This window comes from Schistocerca serialis, chromosome 2 (assembly GCF_023864345.2).
Source record: "Schistocerca serialis cubense isolate TAMUIC-IGC-003099 chromosome 2, iqSchSeri2.2, whole genome shotgun sequence".
Taxonomy (NCBI): Eukaryota; Metazoa; Arthropoda; class Insecta; order Orthoptera; family Acrididae; genus Schistocerca; species Schistocerca serialis.
In genome coordinates this window covers 680701966-680712446 of record NC_064639.1, presented here as the reverse complement: position 1 = coordinate 680712446, position 10481 = coordinate 680701966, and the positions used below count along the sequence as shown (strand labels likewise).

Below are 10481 nucleotides of genomic sequence, written 5' to 3'. Positions count from 1 at the left end.
GAAGTCAGGCGGCCAACAGAGAAGTGTCCTGTGGTAAACACAATCCTCTGGTAGTCCTTGCTTTCGAGGTCACAGTTCTTTTACTACTTTATCGTACGGAACTGGCTGGTAAATTTGCAAATTGGTAGGAGCACACGGGGTATAATAGGATAGTGGGGCACAACAGTATCGTGCTGTTTTCTAGACTGGAGATCGCTGCGGTCTATCGTAGTGACGTATTGCTATGTTTCTGAATCGAAGGAAAGGTGCGGCAGACAGTTTTACTCGGATTAGAGTGTGAATTGTAAGGGAGCGGTTGTCGTTCACTTTTCCAGCTGAGCTTTTATAACGTATGGTGACTTTCAACTAGAGGTAAGCCGTTAATTGTTTATTGTACGCCTCTGAATGATAAGTAATCTTAAAGTGCCTTCTGTCCCTATACGTTAGTTATATAATATGTTTAAATCCGTCAGTTATTAGTCCCCATAGAAGTTGTTAACGTGAAATGTGCTCTTGAAGCTGAAGTGGACGGGGCGGAGCTGTATAGTGTTCCGTTCTGCTCAGCCATTTTTGATGCAAGTGGATTTCGAACTACGTGTTTCTTGTTTTTCCCTAGCCTTTCCAGATGGTGTGAACTTACATTTAAAAGCTGATAGGCAGGAATGGGATACTAATTCAACGGAAATGGCAGTTTCAGCTGTTGTCTGAAATGGGAGTTTTAAAAAAAAGAATCAAAGGAGTCTAATGTACCCAAATCAACTGTGGAAAGATCAGGTTTAACAAAGAAAATCGTCTAACTGAGCGGGACTGTGTTACATGATTTATTACTAGGCAGCCTACGTTGTCTATTCGTAAGCCTGAAAAATACATTTGCAGCATGTTCAAAATGTTCAACTGTGTGTGAATCCCTAAGGGACCAAACTGCTGAGGTAATCGGTCCCCAGACCTACACGCTACTTAAACGAACTTACGGTAAGAACAACACAGACACACCCATGCCCGTGGGAGGGCTCAAACCTCCGGCGGGGGGCCGCGCAATCCGTGACATGGTGCCTGAGACCGCTCGGCCATTCCGCGCAGCTTTCCTGCATGAGTAATGTCATTCAATGAAGTAACAGTAACTTGGTCTTAAGCGTTAAAAGTATTGAACATTTATTAAAATGACATTAATGATTTTTTTGAAGATACCATATTCCTCAGCCCAAATTGTTCATTAAACCATATTATGTCTTAGTTTTGATATTGTGTTCCTAATAATTTCAACGTTTATGAACGTGAATTTCATAAAAATTGCCTTATCCCATTCTGCCCCGTGTTGAAAAATTAAGTACTCTTTCTGCCCCGCCGGCCGAAGTGGCCGTGCGGTTCTGGGCGCTGCAGTCTGGAACCGAGCGACCGCTACGGTCGCAGGTTCGAATCCTGCCTCGGGCATGGATGTGTGTGATGTCCTTAGGTCAGTTAGGTTTAATTAGTTCTAAGTTCTAGGCGACTGATGACCTCAGAAGTTAAGTCGCATAGTGCTCAGAGCCACTCCTTCTGCCCCGAGTTCCACTATGGCAAAAACAAGAATGCTTTGACCAGACTTTCACTCCGTGACTCCCTCCGTCGCCCCTCACCCGCCGCACTGGATCCACGCCTTTACGTACAAACCGCTCTGGCAGCAGAGAGCAAGAGCGCCCATACACAGGGACAAGGCGAAAGGAAAAATGTAGTGTAGTAAGGTAGTTTCCTTTAAAGAAAATTTAAAAGCCGGTATAATCCAGGTTTTTAAGTGGGTTGGAACTAGATGTTTTTTATAGTTACTTATAACTCGTCATTCGTCTTCCAAAATATTAAAAATACCCCATACACACGGTCCAGCCACCCACTGTCTCCACCCACCACAAACATCGTATGAGTGCCCTTGGCAGAGAAGTCAGTGTACAAAGCCATGTTCCCTATCCAAGGGGTTGCCTAGTAGCTGGCTCAGACCTCTTCAGCTTCAATGATCTGTAGCGGTGTTAGGTGACAGTTCTTACTTGAACCAAGATCGGTGTTAATATTCGTACAGTAGATTATTCTGTATTTCTCTGCTGTCACAAAAAAGTACTCATTTAATTGAAAACAATCAATAAGTAGATACGTATTTAGTACTTCTATTTTTCTCATTTGGTATGGTACGACATCTGACATTCCTAATTTTCATGCCTCAAAATATCGTTATCTGCAGGAAAACAAAGCATTTTAAAATTATTTGATGACTAAATTGGCGTCACAACTCGAAGCAAATTTGTTTAATATTGAGGTGGTCTAGGCGGTATTTCAGGTGAATGATGCGTTGGAATATAAATGTCGTATTATGTTCATTTCTTAAAGAAACCTTAACTTTCTTAGTGTTTCGTATTTCTAAAGTAAATAAAATACAACTGTCACGCAAAAGGTAATTAAAAGCAGTGTCATACCTACTGTCGTCCGTGCCAGATAATATGAAAGCAAATTATGATTTTAAGATGTCAGTAACCGTAGTTGTCGTTCAGGAAACACTCGTATCACTTTGAAAGTGTGCAACTGCATTACTCAGAGTTTGCTTGTGGATACTACATTATCCCCTGCGTATCGACAGTATGAGTGTGCTCATAAAGTGATATCCTTGAATGCCAGAATGTTGTAGTCCGATTGAGCAGACGTACTAGAATCCCACAAACTTAACCTTCGACCGCGATACAAAAATTCCTCAAATACGGTAGAGAGTAGAGAGGAGAAATGATGCTTCCTTCGGAACAGAATGATATTGATTTACGCGGCTCCAAAGAGTCAATAGTAATTGAATCATTCGACAGCTGGTGTCTTTGAAAGTCATGTTTTGTTAAAGACCTCACTCGGCTGGAAACCAGACAACCTTATATCACAACAACTCGTTAGGAAAGGCAAGTTTACCAGGATCAACTAGTATGTGAGCGGACGTGAACCGCCTATACGGAAAACAGTGCAAATCGTGCGGCATGAACTGATGCGATGGCTAAACTGGTCACGAGATAGCACTTTTCTGCACCGTGTGATCTACTTCTATCTCTTTATATCTTCGAGAAACTTTCACAGTGTGGCTCGTTGGTCTAGGGGTATGATTCTCGCTTCGGGTGCGAGAGGTCCCGGGTTCAAATCCCGGACGAGCCCACATGCTTTTTGCTTTGGTCCACCCCTTTCAAGGCCTGAAGGGGACGCGCGAGTTGTGCGGGAAATTGGATCCTGTCTCGTCTCCCAGAGTCTGCGCAAGCACGAGAGTCCAAACTGCTAGAAAGGAACGAGTGCTCCAATTTAAGGGCAAAGCAACGTCGAAGTCACTAGAAATAAAACACAAGCATACAATTCCATTTTGTTCTAGCTACAATCTTTAAAGACTTTTCGTATGGTAGGTGGCTCCAAATTAACTGTAGAAGGATGTTAGTTTTAATATTTGGGTGCTGCGCCATGCAGCCAGCGTAATTCATTAACGGAGAATAACATACTCAAAGTCACCCTAGCAGTATTTTTTTCTTTCTTTATAGCTTAATTACGTTAAAGCACCACATATAGCGTTAAAGCTGGATCTAGTATTCCGAAAGAATACTGGAATTACCCAACTAATTAAATATCTACTTACATACATTAAAGATACCATTAACGTTAAATCTAACGAGATATCGCTGTTTTGCGAAGATATTTAAAAAAAAGGAATAAATGAAAAAATGGAAAGCAGATAGATCATAAGTTAGATAAAGAGATAGCCAAAAAAATTACTTTTTGACTTGCAAGCAGAGGTGGACAAATTCTCCAGCCAGCCTGCCCCTATGTCCGCCGCAAACATTAAAGCAGTCAGCCTTCCGCAACAGAAAAAAGAGTGTGCCTGTGTACCGAGGTACAGTGGTTCAAGCAGGCCAGCTTGGACCCATTCAGTCTGCTGAATCTGACGACAGGTTGCAGAGTAGCCACGTATATGTTTGCGTAGGCAGTTTTAATACAGTTCAGCTATCATAATAGTGAGAGCAGCAAAATGAACGAACCAAACTTAAAGGAGTTTGAGGAGAAGTTAAGAATTGGGGAATATATACTAGTCGCGAAACAGAGCACACGTGTTGTTGTTGTTGTGGTCTTCAGTCCTGAGACTGGTTTGATGCAGCTCTCCATGCTACTCTATCCTGTGCAAGCTTTTTCATCTCCCAGTACCTACTGCAACCTACATCCTTCTGAATCTGCTTAGTGTATTCATCTCTTGGTCTCCCTCTACGATTTTTACCCTCCACGCTGCCCTCCAATACTAAATTGGTGATCCCTTGATGCCTCAGAACATGTCCTACCAACCGATCCCTTCTTCTGGTCAAGTTGTGCCACAAACTTCTCTTCTCCCCAATCCTATTCAATACTTCCTCATTAGTTATGTGATCTACCCATCTTTAGCATTCTTCTGTAGCACCACATTTCGAAAGCTTCTATTCTCTTCTTGTCCAAACTATTTATCGTCCATGTTTCACTTCCATACATGGCTACACTCCATACGAATACTTTCAGAAATGACTTCCTGACACTTAAATCAATACTGGATGTTAACAAATTTCTCTTCTTCAGAAACGCTTTCCTTGCCATTGCCAGCCTACATTTTATATCCTCTCTACTTCGACCATCATCAGTTATTTTGCTCCCCAAATAGCAAAACTCCTTTACTACTTTAAGTGCCTCATTTCCTAATCTAATTCCCTCAGCATCACCCGACTTAATTAGACTACATTCCATTATCCTTGTTTTGCTTTTGTTGATGTTCATCTTATATCCTCCTTTCAAGACACTGTCCATTCCATTCAACTGCTCTTCCAAGTCCTTTGCTGTCTCTGACAGAATTACAATGTCATCAGCGAACCTCAAAGTTTTTATTTCTTCTCCATGAATTTTAATACCTACTCCGAATTTTTCTTTTGTTTCCTTTACTGCTTGCTCAATATACAGATTGAACAACATCGGGGAGAGGCTACAACCCTGTCTTACTCCCTTCCCAACCACTGCTTCCCTTTCATGCCCCTCGACTCTTATAACTGCCATCTGGTTTCTGTACAAATTGTAAATAGCCTTTCGCTCCCTGTATTTTACCCGTGCCACCTTTAGAATTTGAAAGAGAGTATTCCAGTCAACATTGTCAAAAGCTTTCTCTAAGTCTACAAATGCTAGAAACGTAAGTTTGCCTTTCCTTAATCTTTCTTCTAAGATAAGTCGTAAGGTCAGTATTGCCTCACGTGTTCCAGTGTTTCTACGGAATCCAAACTGATCTTCCCCGAGGTTGGCTTCTACTAGTTTTTCCATTCGTCTGTAAAGAATTCGTGTTAGTATTTTGCAGCTGTGACTTATTAAGCTGATAGTTCGGTAATTTTCACATCTGTCAACACCTGCTTTCTTTGGGATTGGAATTATTATATTCTTCTTGAAGTCTGAGGGTATTTCGCCTGTTTCATACATCTTGCTCAGCAGATGGTAGAGTTTTGTCTGGACTGGCTCTCCCACGGCCGTCAGTAGTTCCAATGGAATATTGTCTACTCCGGGAGCCTTGTTTCGACTCAGGTCTTTCAGTGCTCTGTCAAACTCTTCACGCAGTATCATATCTCCCATTTCATCTTCATCTACATCCTCTTCCATTTCCATAATATTGTCCTCAAGTACATCGCCCTTGTATAGACCCTCTATATACTCTTTCCACCTTTCTGCTTTCCCTTCTTTGCTTAGAACTGGGTTTCCATCTGAGCTCTTGATATTCATACAAGTCGTTCTCTTATCTCCAAAGGTCTCTTTAATTTTCCTGTAGGCGGTATCTATCTTACCCCTAGTGAGATAGGCCTCTACATCCTTACATTTGTCCTCTAGCCATCCCTGCTTAGCCATTTTGCACTTCCTGTCGATCTCATTTTTGAGACGTTTGTATTCCTTTTTGCCTGTTTCACTTACTGCATTTTTATATTTTCTCCTTTCATCAATTAAATTCAATATTTCTTCTGTTACCCAAGGATTTCTACTAGCCCTCGTCTTTTTACCTACTTGATCCTCTGCTGCCTTCACTACTTCATTCCTCAAAGCTACCCATTCTTCTTCTACGGTATTTAATTCCCCCATTCCTGTCAATTGCTCCCTTATGCTCTCCCTGAATCTCTGTACAACCTCTGGTTCTTTTAGTTTATCCAGGTCCCATCTCCTTAAATTCCCACCTTTTTGCAGTTTCTTCAGTTTTAATCTACAGGTCATAACCAATAGATTGTGGTCAGAGTCCACATCTGCCCCTGGAAATGTCTTACAATTTAAAACCTGGTTCCTAAATCTCTGTCTTACCATTATATAATCTATCTGATACCTTTTAGTATCTCCAGGGTTCTTCCATGTATACAACCTTCTTTCATGATTCTTAAACCAAGTGTTAGCTATGATTATGTTGTGCTCTGTGCAAAATTCTACCAGGCGGCTTCCTCTTTCATTTCTGTCCCCCAATCCATATTCACCTACTATGTTTCCTTCTCTCCCTTTTCCTACACTCGAATTCCAGTCACCCATGACTATTAAATTTTCGTCTCCCTTCACAATCTGAATAATTTCTTTTATTTCATCATACATTTCTTCAATTTCTTCGTCATCTGCAGAGCTAGTTGGCATATAAACTTGTACTACTGTAGTAGGTGTGGGCTTCGTATCTATCTTGGCCACAATAATGCGTTCACTATGCTGTTTGTAGTAGCTTACCCGCATTCCTATTTTCCTATTCATTATTAAACCTACTCCTGCATTACCCCTATTTGATTTTGTGTTTATAACCCTGTAGTCACCTGACCAGAAGTCTTGTTCCTCCTGCCACCGAACTTCACTAATTCCCACTATATCTAACTTCAACCTATCCATTTCCCTTTTTAAATTTTCTAACCTACCTGCCCGATTAAGGGATCTGACATTCCACGCTCCGATCCGTAGAACGCCAGTTTTCTTTCTCCTGATAATGACATCCTCTTGAGTAGTCCCCGCCCGGAGATCCGAATGGGGGACTATTTTACCTCCGGAATATTTTACCCAAGAGGACGCCATCATCATGTAATCATAGAGTAAAGCTGCATGCCCTCGGGAAAAATTACGGCTGTAGTTTCCCCTTGCTTTCAGCCGTTCGCAGTACCAGCACAGCAAGGCCGTTTTGGTTATTGTTACAAGGCCACATCAGTCAATCATCCAGACTGTTGCCCTTGCAACTACTGAAAAGGCTGCTGCCCCTCTTCAGGAACCACACGTTTGTCTGGCCTCTCAACAGATACCCCTCCGTTGTGGTTGCACCTACGGTACGGCTATCTGTATCGCTGAGGCACGCAAGCCTCCCCACCAACGGCAAGGTCCATGGTTCATGGGGGGGAGAGCACACGTACAGCAGAGAAAAAGTTGTCGCATGTTTACTAGGCAACTTCAAATAAATCGGTAGGTGTCTCGAATTGCAACCAGAGTAAAAAGTTACTAAAAGACATTCGGGAACCTCGAGTAAGTTGCGACATGTCTGTAAATTTTACAAGCAGTTTCCTTACTCCATTAATATTTTGAAAGAGGACATAGACTTAGTGGCTGACAAATATATGAAAATGTTTAATAGGGACTTCAGGCCTTTGGCGGTAAATAGGTTCTCTAAATTTAGAGCAAAGACCGATTGAAACAGGAAAAACAAATTCGCTGAGTCGATATTAAAGAGTGCGTACTGGTGGTATGCAACGTAGTACGAAGAAAGCTTTGTACGAATGAAAAGCTTCTTCCAGACATTTATTTTTTTAGGTTAACATAAAAAGAAAAATGAACTACGCGTTTGTTAAAATACATTTGGGGAATTTAGAATGAACAATTTTGGCCACTTAGAATGCATTCAGCGAACCCGAAATACACAACCTCTAAAAAAGTAACTAACATTGTTATAACTCTGTTAATATTTGGCTGAAACATGCTAAGGTTACAGAAACTGAACTATCATTGTATTGTATTATAATAGACATGTTCAGGCTTTTAGGTGCAAAGGACCTCGACTTCAAGAGATGTTTCTGCTTACTACGGGAGACAAGTATTAGGGGTAATGATGACGGTTCGAATCGAGAATAGCCAGTACTAGTCCAAATAAGATGAAATTGCAGAGAAAACCGTTCGTATCTAAAATAAGTAAATAAGTGAACCCGAAAAACGCCGAAGAGAAAAAGAAAAGAGAACTAAAATCCATAATTTTCCAGCCTACAATGACCCAAAATGGTTCAAATGGCTCTGAGGACCATGGGACTTAACATCTGACAAGGGAACCTCCCCATCGCACCCCCCTCAGATTTAGTTATAAGTTGGCACAGTGGATAGGCTTTGAAAAACTGAACACAAATCAATCGAGAAAACTGGAAGAAGTTGTGTGGAACTATGAAAAAAATAAGCAAAATATACAAACTGTGTAGTCCAAGCGTAAGATATGCAACATCAAGGGTATAATCAGGTCTGAAGCGCCGTGGTCCCGTGGTTAGCGTGAGGAGCTGCCGAAGGAGAGGTCCTTGGTTCAAGTCTTCTCTCGAGTGAATATTTTAATTTTTTATTTTCAGGTCATGTGACAAACTGTTATGTTTTCATCACTTTTTTGCGAGTGATTACCGCATCCACAAGAAAACCTAAATCGGGCAAGGTAGAAGAATCTTTTTACCCGTTCGCCAAGTGTACAAGTTAGGTGGGTCGACAACATATTCCTGTCATGTGACGCACATGCCGTCACCAGTGTCGTATAGAATATATCAGACGTGTTTTCCTATGGAGGAATCGGCTAACCTATGACATTACGATCAAATGTTTTCGGTTCCCATTGGAGAGGCACGTCCTTTCGTCTATTAATCGCACGGTTTTGCGGTGCGGTCGCAAAACACAGACACTAAACTTATTACAGTGAACGGAGACGTCAATGAACGAACGGACAGATCATAACTTTGCCAAAATAAAGTAAGTAAACTTTTCATTCTAGGGAAGGCTTGCACCAAGAACCTCTCCTTCCGCAGCTCCTCACGCTAACCACGGGACCACGGCGTTACTGTCCTCACATTACCCTTGATGTTGCCTATCTTACACATGGACTATTCAGCTTGTATATTTTGGTTATTTTTTTCATAGTTCCACACGACTTCTTCCTGTTTTCTCGATTGATCAGTGTTCAGTTTTTCAAGGCCTATCCACTGTGCCAACGTATAACTAAATCTGAGGGGGGTGCAATGGGGAGGTTCCCTTGTGAGGTCATCAGTCCCCTAGAACTTAGAACTACGTAAACCTAATTAACTTAAGGACAACACCCACATCGATGCCCGAGGCAGGATTCGAACCTGCGACCGTTGCAGTCGCGCGGTTCCAGAATGAAGCGCCTAGAACCGCTCGGCCACAGTGGCTGGCAATGACCCAAAACATTGAGCGTCGTCTTGTAATACTCGGTTAAAAAAGACTTTTCATAAACTTCCGAATCCTGCTCGTAACACAACATTGAAAGCGTACAGAATAAACTGCCACGTAGCGTACCACAGCGGGGAGACGGGCAGGCAAGCAACACTCCTTTAGCCTGCTTAGCTTAGCTTGGCTTGGCTTGGATGGGAGTAGAGCAGCTTGCCCGTTCAGCTGAGACAGTGCCTGCCTGGCTCCTGACAGGCAAGCGTGGGCAGGTTAATGGCGGTACGTGTACACCTCTGCTTGTGAGTCACTGTTTAGTCTGTACGTCGGAACAAGCCCCAAAGCAACATACTGTGCCATTTCACATTCTACTTCCTTCGAAGGTCCATCTCCATTTAGTCAGGTTGCACCGTTCTGCTTCATACTGTAGTACTACACCATATGTGGTGGAATTAAATGACCACTCAGTTAACACTCGACCACACTGTTATTGCGTCTGGTAGTAAGGACACCTCAGACGCCTAATCGTGAGTCAGCGGGTAATTGTGATTGATATCACATGCACAACACTGACTGTGCGATGCTTTTTGCTTGGCCAGCGTTATGCTTGTTTACTGTAACGGCAACGCGTGTATCCGATAACGGCCAAGCGCAATAATATCGTGGTTGAGTAATACTGACAGCTGCGACCGATACAGTCCTCGGCGAGGCAGGAGGAGGAAGAAATGGGCCACGCTGTGGTGTAAGTGTGAAGCTCTCGGGTGTGGCTTTTGGAAAACGAGGTGTCCCAGGGCCGTCCCGTCTATGGTGGTTGCCACTCTGTACAGCACAGCACGCACTGCGGCCGCCTGCACTGTCCTGTCTGTCTGACTCCGGGGATCACTAGTGCCAGTACCGGTACACTCTGCCGAAGTTTGTACGAGATGCTCTTCTAATTCTGAATGTCATCAGCGTAACGTCACATGTACGGGCATCAAAAACATTTGAGTATGATACTTCCAGGAGTATCAGCATCGGATTGGCATTGTTCGAACGATATTACTTCTATTCCGAAGAAAGCAGCGGGGCAAATGGAACATTGTGACCGAACAAAGTTGTTCTTA

At 42.6% G+C, this 10481-nt stretch overlaps 1 non-coding gene across 1 annotated transcript; it reads left to right on the top strand.

Moving 5' to 3' along the window:
- Positions 1-3060: 3060 nt before the first annotated feature.
- Positions 3061-3132, top strand: Trnap-cgg (transfer RNA proline (anticodon CGG)). Its single transcript has one exon. It is a non-coding gene; the product is annotated as a tRNA-Pro (tRNA).
- Positions 3133-10481: the final 7349 nt, after the last annotated feature.